Source organism: Apodemus sylvaticus, chromosome 5 (assembly GCF_947179515.1).
Source record: "Apodemus sylvaticus chromosome 5, mApoSyl1.1, whole genome shotgun sequence".
Taxonomy (NCBI): Eukaryota; Metazoa; Chordata; class Mammalia; order Rodentia; family Muridae; genus Apodemus; species Apodemus sylvaticus.
In genome coordinates, this window is record NC_067476.1 from 23076592 (window position 1) to 23095575 (window position 18984).

The window sequence follows — 18984 nt, forward strand, 5'->3', positions numbered from 1 at the left end:
ATTCTTCCCTCTTAATGTCATGTGTTAGGTGCTGCCTTCAGTCTCCAAATTCCAATAACCTCAGGTTACACTGCAGAGTAATAATTTCTTTGATATTCTACACCTTCCCTTGTACAGTGAGGTATTCAGTGGTAATATCTCATGGTGATTATTGTTAAGTCCCAAACTCCAAGTAGCTGCTTATAGACAAGTAGCTACTTATAGACAGAATTGTGGGAGGGCAGAGACAGGAACTAAATTCCTGATGTCATTTGCTAGTATGGTTAAAAAGTTCTCTGTGATAAAATCAGAATTATGAAATTTAGGACAAGTTACTGGTTAAAAATACAGAGAAATAAAAATAAATTTGGAAATCAGAATTGTTTAACAGTAGCAGGATTTCTCAGTAGCATTGTCCTGTGCTTGGTGCAATAGTCAGTCTTTGTATCACTGTGATAAGATATCTAACAGAAATCACTCAAAGGAGAAACTTTTATGTCATACTCTTAGTGAGGAACACTCTTCGTCATACAGCCTCATGTTCTTGATCAGAAATCATAGCAGCTAAACTGTATTCTTCACATTTTTTACACAGTAGGCAATGGACAAAGGACCAGGGTTAGATATAATTCCAGAGTCACACTCCTGATGACCTGTCTCCTACAATGTCTCACTTCCTATATTTTACTACTTACTAATGATCACAATATGGATCCATCTGAAGATTAATCATCTGCATAAGTCAAAGCCTATAATTGTTTCTGGAAAACCTCTCTGAGATACAACCAAAGTTATGTTCTACTAGCATCATAGGGATTGCTTAATGGAGTCAACTTGACAATCAAAGTTACCTATCACTTTCCTCAACCAGGAAAAATATAATCTGTTCATAGCAGTTTTATATAATATTAGAAAACAGTCTGCCAAAGGAGACTAATACATCAGTGTTTGCTGGAGGAAAAATTACTTCAAGCAGCTTTTTGACATCGACTGTTGAGTCATATCTGATTCAGAAACATCTATTGGAGTTTCAAGTATTGTAGAGAATGAATCCTTACAGAAATCTAAAGATTTTTGAGCGACCAGATTTGAGTTTAATCTCAGCTTTTCTGCTTAAAGCTTATGCTATTTATGTTATTTAGATCATATTACTTGGGTTCTTATTTAAATTGCTTTTTTATATAATGAATACAAAAATACCTTTATTATGATAATCAGTTCAACTAATAAAATCATGAAGACCTGGAGAGATAGCTCAGTAGTTAAAAGCACTTGTTGTTTCTGCATAGTACCTGATCCATATCTGGCAGGTTACAGGCACCTACAGCTCCATCTCCAGGGTATCTGACACCCTGTTTGACCCAGTATATTGCTAAAAAAATATTTATCATTATATCAAATCTTATGGTCAAGATAAAAATCTAATAAAAAATCTGTATCTTTAATTCAAAATTTAGGATAAAATTAACCTGATCTTGACTTTGTCTTTCAAGCCAGTCTACTAAAAACTGCTCACAGGTTGGCACTGCACGTCCACCTTTGGGGGCAGAAGCGGGAAAAGCTACTAATCTTTTCTTACAACTAGTGACTTGAAGAACTTCAAATTGTATATTGGTACATGTTTTCTTTTCTGTGAGACTATGGGATTACAGCCACTGTCTACAAGAGAAAGCAATAAGTTGATAAATACATAAATGATAACTAGGAAGGAACAGGAAGAGTCAGGGCAAAGCAGTGTATGCTCAGTTTTCATTGATGTATTTCTGAACTCAGTGTGCGATGAGCCATGGGAAAATTAGGTCCTAACTCAAAGCCCCATGTTCTTATTCTTCAAACTGTCTTCTAAAATAATTTCAAGTTAATGATTTCAAACAAGTAAATCAAAATCCCAATCTCTAATGTGATCACAGAACCATTAAGTATATATTTATGTCAACTGTCACAGCTTTCATCTAAGATATTCTTCTATAAATTGGCTTTACCTTCTGGACTCTAGTGATCCTTCTTCCTGAGTCTCCAAGGAACTAGGACTCTCTCTCTCTCTTTTTCTCTCTTTCTCTCTCCTTATGTGTGTGCATATGCTTCTATTATATATATGAAACATCATTTGTGACTTGTATTTCTGGGCTCAAAAAGCTTCATACTAAGTTATTTCATTTATACAACTTGACATTGTATTACTATTATTGTTATTGTGTATGCGCATGGTCATGTGACTATGTGTGTGCCTGGGTAGGCCAGAAGTTGATATTAGGTGTCTTCCTTTAATTATTCTCCATTTTATTACTTCAAAAAGGGAATCCAACTAAAATTAGATCTTGATTTTGCTGAATTGACTATCCAGTTAACCCTCATATGTATTGTGTGTGTGTGTGTGTGTGTGTGTCTGTGTCTGTGTCTGTGTCTGTGTCTGTGTCTGTTTCTATGCGTGTATAATGTATATCATTAAGTTTGGCTTAAAATTTTAAACATAGACTATATTAATGAGTTGTTTTGTTTCATTTTCCTCTAATTCTTCCAACACCTATTTTTAGGAGTTATCTAGGAAAGGTTAAGGACATACAAGAGATGTTCTGGAGATATCACACTGAATTGCATGATCTGTGATAAATAACTCTAAATTGCAAGGCTTTTACAGAGTTTATCTCAGAATTGAGTTTTGTTATTATGCCTTTGCTGTCATTATTAAATTAATATAACAAGCACTTACCATTAGAACACCCTAACAGACAGATTTCCTATAGATCAACAGAGATGTACTGTCTTGCAATGATGCTATATAGACAAATAAATGATTTCTTAATTACTAATAGTGATTCTATAGAATTCCTAAACTTAAGAGATTTTGAAACCCTCTATAACCCTCTATAATTAAGACTCTTTAATCTTTCATATGTCATGAACTTTCTATTCTAGGATAGAAATCAGGCATTATCTAGATTTACAATTTAAGAAGTGTGGGCTGACTTCATGACAGGCATCAAATTGCTAGACGAGGAGATTAGGCCTAAGAACTGGGCAAATCTAGGCAGGCCCAGGCAAGTCAGTTACTAGAAAAAACATCCTAGCAACACTTTCCAGTCACCACATCCCAGTAATGGTTCTGGAATTCCTAGAGATGCTTTTGGGATTCGATGGAGACACCAGTAGAGTGTTTTTCCAATCAGTAAGTTTGGGCACCTGGTTGTCTTTTGTCTAGTCCATATCTGGGTTTCTGTTCTTCTATGTTTAATTCTTCTAGTAGAAGCAGGAGAACTTGCTAGTTCTTATCTGGATTCTGAACTGGCTATGCGTCTATGGGCTTCCCATGTACAGGAAGGAAGACCATCTGAGACAGTCCTTTGGTTTTTGTTTCCTGAGAATGTCCTTCTGTGTATATCCTGTTTGTGTTTTTGTCCTCTTATACAAATTTTCTTTGATTCCTAGGATGGGACCATCACAAAACATCCCACTGGGCCTGGGCCTGAACCATTTTAGGGGCTTTTTCTGAGTCACAGAAGTCTCAAGTCTGGTTGTTTATTCCTGTAAACTAATCATCTTTTGCAGGAATGAATGGCCCATGTGTGGCCTGAGGAGGGGACTTTCCATCTCCCCATCATTTACAGTGTGAAGGTTTAGCTTATAAGGATTAGGGCCAACTAGACCAGTGTCATATATCATCACATGGCAATACCTGGTTGAGAAGCCCCCTGTTTGAATGAGACCTTTTTTTGTTACAGGCCTCAACTCCCCACACCCTTCTTCCTCTAAAGGAGGTTCAGACTTGGCCCCCCACCTTACTCCCCCTTTCTGCTCCTGAGGAGGATCTCTGTCTCCCTCCTTATGTTCCTACTCCAGCTATTTCTGCCCCTGTCCAGCCAGTACAGGAAGAAGGAGCAAATCCTGATTCCCCTGACTCTGCTGAATACATTTGGAGTCCACCCAACAATGGGGCCTGTATTGCCCAGAGAGCTGACTCTTCCATGAACTTGCCCCTCTAGGCTGCAGGACCCCAGATGCTCAGGGGAGACAGTTGCTGACATATGTCCTATTTGCCAGTAAAGATCTTTAAAATTGGAAGTTGCAGACTCCCCAGTTTTAGAATGACCATCAGTTCTCACAGGTTTTCTTGATTTAATCATGCTGCCAGGGCCCGCTGGATTCACCAGAGTACACTGACTCCTCTCAGCCAGCCTCCCGGAAGCCCCGCTTGCCTCTTGCAGGACCTGGAGATGTGGAGTTGCTGCCCAGGCTGTTCTGGATCTGGAAGAGGAGAGATCTGAGGGCTCCCACCAGAGGCCTCAGGACTCAGTTCTTTTCATAACAAAGGAGAGGGAGGGGATCTTAGGAGTTGCCACAAAATTCTTTCCAGGAGCAAATGGGCTGCCCACTCAAGTTCAGGATCATATAGATGCAGCTTTTCCATTGACTCAACTCTATTCGGATTTTAACACTGCTTAAGGTAAGGAGAGGCTCTGAGTTTACCACCAGAGTCTGATGACAGAGCCACCCAGAGGCTACCAAATGAGGAGGCCCGCAAATTTAGGTAAAGTGAGCCAGGTAATGCAGGGAAGGAATGAGAGCCCCACTGAATATCTTGAATATCTGAAGATATTTTTGAAGCTTATAAGACCTTCACTGCTTTTGACCCAGAAGCCAGAGAGTACCAGTTAGCCATGAACATGGCTTTTGTTAAGCAAACTGTCCCTGACATTGTTTGGAAGCTTCAGCCACTCAATGGCTTTGAAGCCTGCCTCTGGCACCCAAAAGTCAGGCTCTATTTGCCTTTGAATGGCAAGACTTGGAGAGAGGATTCAAGGGACAACCAACTTGAATGTGCCTGCCTCAAGGATTGAAAAATTCACCCACCACCTTTGAAGAAGCACTGCATGAGGACTTGGGTGAGTAGCAGAAGGCCCACACCCAAATAGCTGTGCTCCAGCATGTATTGTAGGTCCAACTTGGAGACTTGTCAGGAGGGCACATGACACCTTCTACAGGAGCTAAATCAACTTGGCTAACAAAGATCTGCTAAGAAGGCCCAGCTTTGTCAACCTGAGGTTACCTATTTGAGGCACATATTCAAGGGGAACTGGCCAACCCATGCTTTTGGGTGTTCTGGAAGCAAACCATCCTCAATGTGTTCCATCAACACAAAGGCAGGTACAGGAATTTCTGGGATCTGCCAGATTTTATAAACTTTGGTTGCCAGGGACCAAGAAGACAAAATAGAATAGACCCTTGAAATGGACATGACTTTTAAGACTCTGCCAAGAGGCTGGGCAGAGATGGTGCATGCCTTTAATCCCAGCACTTGGGAGGCAGAGGCAGGCAGATTTCTGAGTTCAAGGCCAGCCTGGTCTACAGAGTGAGTTCCAGGACAGCCAGGGCTACACAGAGAAACCCTGTCTTGAAAAAAAAAAAGACTCTGGCAAGAGTCTTGTTGGAGGTGCTGGCCTTGACCCACCCAACCATTCAAAAACTTTCTACCCATATGTGGATCAGAGAAAGGGGATAACAGAATAACAGACAGTGTGCTCAACAAACTTTGGGATCATGGAAAAGATCTGTGGCTAAGAAGCTGGAGCCAGTGGCCCAAGAATGGCCAGACTACCTCTGAATCATAGCTGTCCTACTAGTCAAGAATGCTGACAAAATCATGTGTCAGAAGCATGTGATTACCACCACAAGGCTATTGAAGGAACCCCCAAGAATCCACCCAAATAGTGGCTGTCCAACACTAGGCTGGTGCACTTTCAGGCTCTACTTTTGAATCCCCCTCACATAATCTATGACCCATCATCTTCCCTAAATCCAACCACCCTGTCACCTGACCAGTCTTCAGATGTGCAGCATGACTGCTCTCTAGTTCTGGAGCAGCTATAGAACAGTACCCTGGACTTAGCTGGAATACCCTGTCCAGACACAGAATGGATCTACTTCATGGATGGGAGCAGGTTCATCCAGAATGGAATCAGGTGTATAGGGGCAGCAGTAATGGATTTGGACTCTGTTATTTGGGCAACTGCTATGCCACTGGGAACTTCAGCCCAGAAAACTGAACTAAAGGCTCTAACCCAGGTTTTAAAACTGGTAATAGGAGCCATAGCTAATATTTAAACTGACAGCAGATGGGATTATTGACTGCTGAAGGAAAAACCATTAAAAATAAGGAAGGAATGTTTGCTTTATTGGAGGCACTATGGCTTCCTCTCTAAGGGTCCATAATTCATTACCCCAGGCATCAGAAAAAGACATCAGAAATAGCCTAAGGGAACAGGTGAGCTGATAAAGCAGAAAGGGAAGCTGCCCAAGCTTCTACTGCCAACATCCTGGTAGCTTTGCTGCCATCTGTGCTCCCAGCCATACTTGAATATACCAGGGAAGCCAAATGATATCAGGCACAATTCCAAGGAGCTTACAGAAGAGAAGGATGGCTGCTGACCTCTGGAGGCTGCACCATTCTACCTAAGGAGTTTGCCAAGCAACTTGTCCATCAGATTCATCAAGCTTCACACCTGGTCAGTGAAAACTGAAGGAATTGCTGTGAGGGAAAAATACAAAATATTTTACTTAGGACACTAGGTTGATCAGGTACTCACAGACTGTACCATCTGCCAGGCTATGGATTCCTCAGGCTCCACTCAAGGAGCCACTCCTGGAACCAGAATCAGGGATCAATGGCCTGGGGCTAGTTGGGAAATAGATTTGCAGAAATAAATCCAGGAACATATGGATGCAAGTATTTGCTAATTTTTTTTCTATTATATATTTGTGTTATTTACATTTCAAATGGTATCCCCTTTCCTAGTTACCCCTCCAAAAAACCCCTATTTCATCTCCCGTCCCCCTCTGTGGCTTCAGGCCTTCAGAAAACCAATGACCTCTCCTCTCATTGATGTCTGAAATGGATACCTTCTGCTACATATATGTAGCTGGAGCCATGGGTCCTTTCATGTGTAATTTTTGGTTGGTGGCTTAGTCCCTAGGAGGTCTGGGGGTATTGGTTAGTACATATCATTCCTCCTGTGGGGCTGCGAACCTGTTCAGCTCCTTGGGTCCTTTCTCTAGCTCCTCTATTGGGGACCCTACACTCAGTATATTGGGTGTGTGAGCCCATAGGTATTTTGATCCATCTTCCAAGAAGGATCAAAGTATCCATACTTTGTTTGGTCTTCCTTCTTCTTGAGCTTCATGTGGTCTATGAGCTTTATCTTGGGTATTCTGAGCTTTTGAGCTAATATCCACTTTTCAGCGAGTGCATACCATGGGTGTATTTTTTGTGATTGGGTTACATCACTCAGGATGATATTTTCTAGCTCCATCCATTTGCCTAGCAATTTCATGAATTCACTGTTTTTCATAGCTGAGTAGTACTCTATTGTGTAACTAGAGTGTACCACATTTTCTGTATCCATCCTCTGTTGGGCATTTGGGTTTTTTCAAGCTTCTGGCTATTATAATTAAGGCTGTTATGAACATAGTGGAGCATGTGTCCTTATTACATGTTGGAGCATCTTCTGGGTATATGCCCAAAAGTGGTATAGCTGGGTCCTCAGGTAGGACTATGTCCAATTTTCTGAGGAACTGCCAAACTGATTTCCAGAGTGGTTTTACCAGCTTGCAATCCTACCAGCAATGGAAAAGTGTTCCTCTTTCTCCACATCCTCTCCAGCATTTGCTGTACCCTGAGTTTTTTATCTTGGCCATTCTGACTGGTGTGAGGTGGAATCTCAGGGTTCTTTTGATTTGCATTTTCCTGATGATTAAAGATATTGAACATTTCTTTAGGGGTTTCTCAGCCATCTGGTATTCCTTAGTTAAGAATTCTTTGTTTAGCTCTGTACCCCAATTTTTAATAGGGTTATTTGGTTCTCTGGAGTCTAACTTCTTGAGTTCTTTGTATATATTGGATATTAGCCCTCTATTGAATGTAGGATTGGTAAAGATCTTTTCCCAATCTGTTAGTTGCCATTTTGTCCTATTGACAGTGTTATTTGCTAGATTTTATAGATACTGTTTTAGGATGGTTAGAAGCAAACTCTACAAAGGAGACTGCTAATGTAGTGGCAAAGAATTTACTGGAAGACATCATACCCAGGTATGTTTTGCTTCGATCTGACAAAGGAACAGTATTCATCTCTCAGATAACTTAATCTTCACCCTAGGTTCTGGGGACCACATGGAAATTACATTGTGCATACAGACCCCAGAGTTCAGGGCAAGTAGAGAGGATGAATCAAACCCTGAAGGGAAGCCTTGACCAAATTAACTCTTGAAATTGGTGATAACTGGGTGTCTCTCCTACTTTATGACTTATATGGGGCTAGGAATAACTCCTATACTTTAGCCCCTCTCTGTGTTGAGATCATATAAGGGAAGCGCCCTCTCATTCTGCCTAAACTCCAGTCTGATATATTAGCAGAACATGACCAAAATAAGTTTAAAAATCCTTAGAAACTCTTCATAAGACCCAGAAACAACTCTGGACTGCCATCTTCCAGGTTTATGAGTTTGCTCCTTTCTCTAACCCCCATTGCTTCAAGCCACATAATGAAGTCTGAATCAAGAGATATAACCACAGACTCTGGAACCTTGCTGGAAAGGACTTCAGACCATGATCCTGAGTATATCTATGGCACTTAAGGTGGGTGGGATTAGGACATGGATGCACAACTCCCATGTTAAGCCTGCCAGGAGATAGATGGTCCAGCAGTTGAGGTCCTAGAGGAAGAGACTTCCAGGTGAACCTCCACAAAAAGATGGAAGGTCACCCTACACCCTGTTGATCGGCTGAAACTGTGACTCCAGTACTCCTGCCCCTGCTTGTTTGCGCTTAGCTTTTCTGCAGCGGCCAGTGCCCCTTATTCTAGAAGTACCCCCAGGGGACAATGCAACAACCTTCTTATCAAGTTCACAGTGGCTGGCAAAAAGACCAATTGAACTGCCAGTTCTTAACTTCTCTTGCCCCTGATTTAACACAGAACTGTTGGTTACCACACAGGGACTCTGCATTGGAAATAAGGTACCCCCAGCCTATTGCCACCTCTGTAACCACACTGTAACACCTTTTGTAGCAGGATACATGATGCCCCAGGAGCATGCTTAGAGGACTTGTACTTCGAGGATTCCCCCATGCATTCATAGCCTGATTATAAATATGACTGAGGATTTTTATGTTCTAGAACAGCTTGTACCCAGAGTGACTTATTACTGTCTAGAAGATGCCCTCAACCAGCTAGCACCTCCAAACAATCAGGTAAAACAAATGGAGGGATTTCTGCTGTGCTACTAGCTTCTTTCCTTGGCATAAGGCTGGCCAGAGCTACTACTACAGGGGCCACAGCCCTAATACTCCAAGATAAAAATCATAGGGCCCTATGATAACTATGGAGGCAGATATACAGGAGCTGGAAAGGCCACCATATTCCAGCTTTGCAGGACTCCCTATCCTCCCTGGCAGAAGTAATTATACAGAACTGAGGAGGCCTGAACTTGTACTTCCTTCAGCAGGCAGAACTCTGTACAGCCTTAGGTGAAGAATGTTGTTTCTATGTTGCCCCCACAGGGGTGGTCAAAGAATCCATGGTGCTAGTCAGAAGGAAACTACAAGACAGATCCTACTGATGTTAGCTTTGATTTCTGGTCCTTGCATAATCAATGCTTTAGTCAGGTTTGTTAAGGGTCAGATTTATTACATATCTCAAGTATTCAAGATGGCCCAAAACTGAAGGGGAAAATGAAAAGTTTAGGCTAACACCATGACAGGCTTCAAGTTGGCAGTTTAGGAGTCTATGACTAAGAACTGAGCAAGTCCAGGCAAGCCCAGGCAAGTCAGTTACTAAGAAAAACAAAAAACAAAAAAACAAAACAAAACAAAACAGAAAACCTAAAATTCCCCGATCAACCATTTCAAGCCACTATACCCAGGTACTGGTTCTGGAATGGCTAGAGATAAAGTAAGACAAAGCCCACATACCCTGGAATTCCCCTAATATGCTTTAAATCACTTGGTTGCCTCTGTATCTTAGTAATGGGAGGCCCCAGCATGCTGGACTCCTGCAGAATAAAACACTCTGTGTTTTCATACTATTTGCATCTGGATATCATGGACTCTTAGTGATTAAGGAAAAACATGGCTCTAGGCTATAAAACCATTATCTGATAGTGGTTTTTACTAGGGGTCATGAAAGAGATCAAATGATTTATTGTAGGTACAAGGACAGAAGCTATTGACTGGTTTATCTACACAAAACTTCAATACTAATAAGATACTAGGTAGATAATTTGCCTCTTAACTTAGACATATCAATTGTAGTTTTAAACTTTAAGTGAACCTGTGAAGCTAGTGACAGATAATGAATGTCTAGTTAGATAATTAGTCTTAATAGAAACACATATAAACATCTATGTTGTTACTTATTTAATTTATGATTTGAGTTTACATTTGAGCTTTTGAAACATGAAGCTTGGAAGACGATGTGATGTATTCTTCTAAAAAAAAGTACAAAAAGCTAGGGACAATGGCATTAAATATGCAGAAGAGAATAGGAAAAAAAGGAGTAGAAACAAAATAGAAGCAGAGAGACAGCAAAACAGCAAAATATAACAGAGGTGAGAGAGACAAGGCAGAAGGAGCTGCAGAGAGAGCAGAAAGCAGCAGGCAGGCTTCTCCTTACCGTGGGATGTTTCTTTTTAAAATAACAGCAAGGCAGGATTCTTCTTACTGACAAGGATGGGGTTATTCCTCAGTCTTGGGTTTCTTTTATTTAGCAATAGAAGGTAGAAGCCTTTTCTTTCTCTATATAATGAAGGTTTGGTGAAGCTTCTTTTTCACCCAGAATGAGTGAGTTCTTTCTGAGCTGGTGCTTGGGCTTTTGCTCTATCCACAAAGTGTGTATGTGTGTGTAGGCATGTGTGTGTGTGTGTGTGTGTATGTGTGTGTAGGCATGTGTGTGTGTGTGTGTGTGTGTGTGTGTGTGTGTATGCATAGGTAAATATAGATGATTAAGTTGTAAGTATGTAAGTTTGTAAGTTGATGAGACAGATTGCTGGACCCAACAAAAAGGTGAATATGTATATAAATATTGTATGAATATGTGTATGTTTTTTTTTCTGCAAGAATGAGCTTCTTCTTGTGGTTCAATAAGTTAATTGCTAGATTGTGAGAGGGGGTGTGCAGGAGTGGGGCAGTGAGTGGAATGTTAAGGGAATAAGTAAAAAGTAAATTAAAATATTTAGGCAAGGAATACTGTTCAGTTCATAGAAAAGTGGAATGGTGTGGGAAGAAAGTGAACTAATTTTGCATATTTGGCCAACAGGGTCATGTCTCCTACATTAAATTGCATTATTTACACCAGCCCTTTATTCTGTATACAATAGTAAAATTTTTAAAATTACCTTAAAATACATACTAATGTCTATAAAGAAATAGCTGAAGTCATTTAATAATAAAATATAATTTGGGATTCAAATTTTTAAAAAGTAGTTAATTGTTCCAATCCTCCCTCTTGCTGGGCATGCGCGCGCGCGCACACACACACACACACACACACATACACACACACATACACACACAGAGTCACATCACCATGTACACATATATTCACAATAACAATTATAATAATGCCACTTCAAGTTGTGTGAACAAAATAATTTAGTATGTAACCTTTTAAGACCAGAAACAGAAATAATATTTTCAATATTCTTTATCATTATTCCAAAATTTTTTGACCATATATGATCAAATAAGCATCCCTGAATCAGCTTAAGTGATTGTCAGTATTGTCAGTTCCAGGCCAGTCGGGTCTACAGAATGAGTAGGACAGCATACATAGTGAGACCTTCTCTTGAAAAGGAATGTCATTGCCTTTACTAATAGCTCTGAAGAGAGTCCTCAGATGTTATGCCATTTGTTCTAGAGTTGTATGGTTGCTTGGTTGATGTTTAAAAGAAGGATTTGAGGCTGAATTTAAATATAGTTTGGAACATTAATCTTAAACTTTTCCAGTTATAACAATCGAACAATAAATCACTAACTTGTGTTTTTAAAAGATCTATAAAAACAGTAAGAGGGAGCTTTATTATTTTTCTGACAGTGCATACACATGCACATAAAAATAAGCAGCCAAAACACTTTTTGAAAGTCACACTCTATTACTGAAGCTGAATAATTAACACAAAGTTACTCACTTGCTGCGTGAAGGTGATTTATATAAATTGCTCTAGATCTTATCAGTTATAGTATAAAGGTTCAGTAAGCTGTTTTTTTAAGGAGTTTTTGTTTCAATAAGCAAATTACTGAACATATATTATGTGAACTTAAGGCTTAAGATATTTAACTTGAAAGACCAGCAGTACAAGTGTTACATTTTGACACTCCTCTTATTATTTTTTACTTACTAATAATTATAGAAAGGAGCTTTGACCTTTCTTACTGTATCACCACAATGTGGGGTTGGGCCTTCTATTCTTTTGGGTATCCAAATCTGAACATGTTTTGACCTTCATTTACTTACCTTTCTGAGAAATGCCAGTTCAATAGATCATTTACATTCTCTGAATAGAGTTTTATAAAAACATCCACAACTTATGCTTCTATGACTATGGTCAGTCAAATAAAGTCTATGAGTTTTAAATTACTTTTCTTGACAGTCACTTTGAAATAAAATGAATGCAGAGTTGATCTCCAGAGATGAGAAGCTCAAAGAACATAATTTTGTTGTGTTCCAAGTTTATCATTTTGGTAAGATTTATGCAATATATATATATATATATATATATATATATATATATCATGTTTACTTTAACAGATGCTTGGAGATACTATTACATTATTACTAATCATTTGTAAATCATAATGGTGTTTACAGGTTAAATGACAACATATGAAGCTGGCTTCCATTTTTAGAGACTCAGTTTTTCTAGTAATAGGTACATCACTTTAAAGATCAATACCTTTTTAATCAGTGTGCATCCCTACAGTTTTCTATGGAAACCATTTCTCACAATAAATCTTTTTACTCAGGCACAAATGGAAATGATACTGAAACATTTAGAAAATAATATCTGGTGGTATCGTCATAAGGCAGGACAGTTTTTAATTTAAATTGCTAGTGTACTTGAGAAAAAATTGAGGATTTAAAAAAGTTTTCTAGTTTTATTTTGTCTTTAAAAAACAAAGAGTATAGTTAACACAAGCCACAGGGAGAACTCTATATATGACACATATCATCTCCTGTTCCAAACCAAAGAAAAATGTTTGAAATAAAATGGGAAATATGAAAAGACACTAAAAACTAAGGTATTTAAGCCTATGAAGAAAACTTTGATCTGTTGCAACTTGTCTTAAATCTCCAATATCTTCCAGCTTAGAGCAAACATAACAAGTATCAGTAGGTCTAGAAGCTAATGTCAGAAAGAAATGTTTTGTTTTCCCTACTGAACCATGTAAACATACTCCCAAGAATTAATGTCAGGCACAAGTGACCAAAGAGATAATCTCTTTCCCAAATTTTCTTGCATCTAGATCAGTGATCCTCAACCTTTCTAATGCTGTGACCCTTTAATACAATTCCTTATGTTATGGTGGCCCACAACTATAAAACTATTTTTGTTGCTATTTCATAACTATAATTTTGCTTGTTATGAATTGTAAGATAAATACCTGTGTTTTCTGATGCTGTTAGGTAACTCCTATGAAAGGATCATTAGATTCCCCAAAGGGCTGAAGCCCACACACAGGTTGAGAATTACTGATCTAGATTCTAGATTCTAATCACAAAAAAACAGCCATTTTTATTATTTAAATTTTTTTGACACAACACAGTCTATCTGCTCAGATTAAAGCCAGTAAGACTTTCAGGATTAAAAGAAGGCAGCAGACACAAAACCCCAAGGACTAAGAAAGACGCTATTTGCAATTGGTACCTGCTAGCAAAAGGAAAATCAGTTTCCTCCAACAGAGTTCTCTGGGTATATAAAACATATTTCACACCAGGCCTTATGCACAGGAGAAGTTGACCAACATGAAACTCAATGTTTCCATTGGTTTTTTGTTGTGTTTGTTGTCTTGTGTTGTATGTGTGTGTGTGTGTGTTGTGAACTTAACACACATTAATATATTTCACATCCACCCCAAGAGAAGTTCAGTAGTATCAAACAGTCAGATTGTTGATAAAGAAATCTCACATGATATCTGTAGCAAGTAAGCACAGATACCAAGCTCAGAGTAAATAGAGAATAGTAATCTATGATTCACTACAGTAGAAGCAAAGAAGAGGCTTACTACTTCAAAGACAGGACACTTAATCCAGATGAGAACACTATGTGAGGTCTTGGCTAGCATAATATATTACGTCATCTCTGGATTTGTTCTTTTAGGCCTCCTCTGAACTCAGAAGTATTTGTTTACCAAATGGGATCTTTTATCATCTGCATTATTGTTGGTTGGTATCTACACATCTTTTCTGAATTTGATGTTAAAGATTTCAATCACCCAGTTAATAGGGCACCTGTAGTCTAACACAGTATAGTTAACATTTTCAGCTTGGGCTAGTGTTAATTTTTTGAGCTGTGTAATTAGCAAACTAAATTTTCCAACTTAGTATGACTCACAAAGATATTAAGCCCACAGTTTCTATAAACTAACTCTGAATAGTTGGATCTTTCCTTTCAAGGTGACCCATGAATGGGTCATATGTGTGGATGCAGATGTTCATTAATCTTGCACATGAGTGTCAAATACTCAAATGGGACAGACTCCATAGCACACAGTTAAATCCCAGAAAACAAGCACAAGGGAAAATAATGATGGCATCACAAAGAAATGAGGCACTGCTTAGCGGAGAACACTTGATTGACAAAGTTCCTCAGCAGTCAGAAGGAAGTAGTGCCACACTTGTAAAGGAGGAAGTGGCCCAGACTTGTGGGCCAAGCAATAATTACCATACCTGAAGAAAAAACCCTTAGGGACCAAGAAACTTTCAGATGAAAGGAAACGAAAAGACTTGCTCACTAACAAACCTGCTAGCAAGGAGTGACTAAAGAGCACCAGTACTGAGATGTTGGTACATGCACCAGGAATGGGGGCCTATGGGTTGGAGAGATGTCTCAGTGGTTAAGAATATTGACTGCTCTTCTGAAGATTCAAATCCCAGCAATCCCTCTGCTCTATTTTGTAAAGCACAATCATCCATCATGAGATCTGACTCCCTCTTCTGGAGTGTCTGAAGATAGCTACAGTGCACTTACATATAATAAATAAATAAATAAATAAATAAATAAATAAATAAATAAATAAGAATGGTGTCCTGTGAGAAGAGTTCTGAGTACTTGCGAGAAAATACCAGGGGACCAAGACAAGAGTCTTGTGACCTCAGTTTCTTGAAAGCATACTTCTTGGAATGTGCTTTTGTGCGCCTCCCTGGTATAGTAGATAGGAGTGAGTTTACTTCAGATTATTCATTAACCTGGCTATGGTTAATTGTCTATATGCCTTTATGGAAAAACATAAAGGCATGTGCAGCTTGTCTGCCATTTGAAGCTTGCCCTTGTGCATGTATATAATACTGATGTGACTTTTCTTAACTCTGAGTATAAATTATCTGATGCTCTGAATAAAGTTGGCTATCACGAGGCTTTAGTCTGCCCCATTTATCAGCTCCATTCTCCCAGGTCCCACCTCAAACAGAGTAAACACTGATATTTCAGAAAAGAAGGACCTTTGGACCAGGGTGATCCTCTATGGCCTGAATAGTTTCAAATCTGTTGCTGTTTAGCTACAGAGTGGCTTAACTCCACCTTTCACAGTGTATATACACATCCCATTTTAGCTGGAGATATAGTTCCATGATGTCGTTCTTGCCTGGCATGCGTGAGGCATTGAGTTCAATGCTAGAACTAAATGAAAAAAAGATAATAAAAATAAAATATAATCAAAGCATTCTAGAATGTGTAAAAATGAAGATGAATGCAATAGACTGCTTCCTTTCATGACACTGAAAACTCATTTTACAACTAAAAGAAAAATTATATCACCATCTGATGTGGTGCAATAATACCCGAGGCTATTATATTATAAAACTGAAGCAGTTAAAAGACTGTAAATGGAAGCAAGCCTTCAACACTTCACTTGAAGTGGTAAAGCATGGATACCAGAAGCGGTAGTAAGTTACAGGTATATGCTTTAAAAGCTTCAGTTACAATGATAGCTGAGCACAGCGCAGAAACACTACAAGTCAAAATGAGCACTTCTGGGAGTGCAGAAGTCTGCCAATTATGTGGGATTGATGGAAGTATACCAAAATGTCTCCCCAACAAGCAGCAGATACTGGGCACCCAGTAACAAAGTTGATGCAGGTTTAGTGGAGTTCTGGTATTGATGAGGCCAGATGTACATTGGAAGGAATTTGACATATTCACCAGGAAGAACTTGGAGTGACATGTAGTCACAGTAAAATCAAATATGAAAAAATTTCAAAAACATAAATACACACACACACACACACACACACACACACAAGGGGAAATGAAAACAAAGGTCAGCCCAAGCTCAAAGAAAGCCATAAGGTTGCCTCACTTTTGCTGCTATAGGCTGCCAACCGTGTGGCACACACTGACAAAAGCACCTGATTTGTGTGAAGCACAAAATCCAGGAAGCAGAAGTATGAAAGACACATGAAAACAGTTACTGGGTTCTAGCCTTGCAAATAACTTTTCCTAAGCCATGCCTTTTAATGCTCTCAGAAGCTCTGTAACAAAAGTCTCTGCTCTATTTTGTAAATGCTATACCTGAGACAGTGAATTTGAAGTGATGGATAAAATAATTTAGGTGAACAAGAGCATGGTATCTACACCTGTGGTCAGACTTTAGATGTCTTGCTCATGGCAGCTTAATCCAGCTCAACTGAGAGAAGGAAGAACAATCGCCCTGCCACCTCCTCCCACTAACAATGCTCAGCACAGTGCTTTCAGCCCACAGCCAATAACAAACTCCATGTAGTTTTAGTATTAGAAGGAAAAAACAAATTCCTAAAATAAAACAAATCAGCAGCACCTTGGTGATCTGAGAGCACAGGAGATTTTAAAATAAATAAGCAAATGCCAAAGGTGGAAGAAATGAGTTACGCAGTGGAGTCAGTTTGTTAAAGTATTACTGTGTCATTTGCTGTTATTACTTGTTAAGCCATCTATGACTCTTGAATGAAAGTGGTGAATTTTCACTCCTCCTCCTGGAGAGTCAGCGTTGACTAGGAGCCCAGGCTTAGCTGAGCTGGCAGGAATGAATCCTATCAGTCGTGGAAACCTTGTGACAATTAACCTAAGGTTTAGTATTATTACCCACAATCATACTAAATTGACATGTAAAATAAGAGGAATAAGCATTGGGATTTAGAGAGATGAAATCAATAACATATACACAATAATCCAGTATTTTCTTGAATTATACAAACTTCCCGTTCTTTTGTGTGTGATTTTTTTTCACTAATGTTTGATAAAATTATCAATAAAGGTAATGCTGACAAGGTCACAGCCTTGACTTTCATTAGAAATTTTTTTTTCCTTCTGTCAATTTGCTGAACCCTCCATAGAAAACTGAACAAAGAATTCAACAGATTGACATAGACTTGAGTGAAATACTATAACCATATCAAGGAACATATTGACCTAAATGAAGCAGCAGTTACCTGTTGGACCACAGAATAATACAAGGTTGTAAGTCAGGCATTTAAGTAATATGGTAAACCCAGAAATTGAAGAGCTCCAGTCAAAAGGCATGCACACTCTATAGACACTTAAAAGGGTTATGTGAATCACTACAACATAGAGCAAGCTGCAGCCATCCTCATAGTGAAGACCACAGATTGTAACACAGATGCTTAGCCTATATGGCAGAATGCTGGGGATTCCAACACCCCACAGAAGTGAAGACAGAACACTAATTTCTTTGGAAGAAAATGTTTTAAGATGTAAGTACTTCCATCGATATATCATTCAAGTTGAAGTCAAAAAATGACATCTGCGGAATGGAGTTTTATTTATTTTAAATAAATGCAAATACAGAAGCAGATACTCTCAGCCAACCACTGAACTAAGCACAGGATCCCCAATGGAGGAGCTAGAGAAAGGACTGAAGGAACTGAAGGGGTTTGAAACCCCATAGGAAGAACAACAATATCAACCAACCAGAGATCCCAGGATCTAAATTACCACCTAAAAAGTACACATGAAGTGACTCATTCCTCCAGCTGTATATATAGTAGAGGATGGTCTGTCAGGAATCAATGGGAGAAGAAACCCTTGGTCCTGTGAAGGCTCATGCCCCAGTAAAGGGGAATGCAGGAGTGGGGAGGTATGAGTGGGTGTGTGGGTAGGAGTACACCCTCATAGAAGCAGGAGGATAGGGGAATGAGATAGGGCATTTCTGGGGGGAGGAAATAGAGAAAGGGGATAACGTTTGAAATGTAAATAAATAGAATATCAAAAAAAGACTTTTTAAACCAGTAAGCAGATTGAGTTCTCCAAGAGCAGACTTATAACAAAAATTTCTCAATAAAATGTTTGAAGTCAAATAAATAAATAAATGCAAATAAGAAAGACAAATTTTTTGCACCGTTATTTAAAATGATTGATGTTTTCAAGAGAGCTTTAATTTGACCTTCACAAGGCATACACAGGTTAACAAATTAACTCTGTCTAAACCATAAAAATGACTGAAATGTTTATCATTGTACCAAATACTGTTCTTTGCATCAACTTACAAGTGCCAATTATATAATAAATAAAGGTTTTATGTTTGTCAACCTGTCTTAAAAGTTAGTAATTTGGAATCAGGTCTTTTGTTTTATTATATTTTAGACAGATTAATTTATTTTTACTATTTTCTCCAATTTTTCTGTATTGAAATTAAAATTACTGAGACATTTTTACTTGCTCATTTACTAAAGAATTAGTTTCTTTAATGTGGGTGTATCCTAAAAACATACAAAACACTTTTTCTACTTAGATTTCTTCATGGTACTTTCC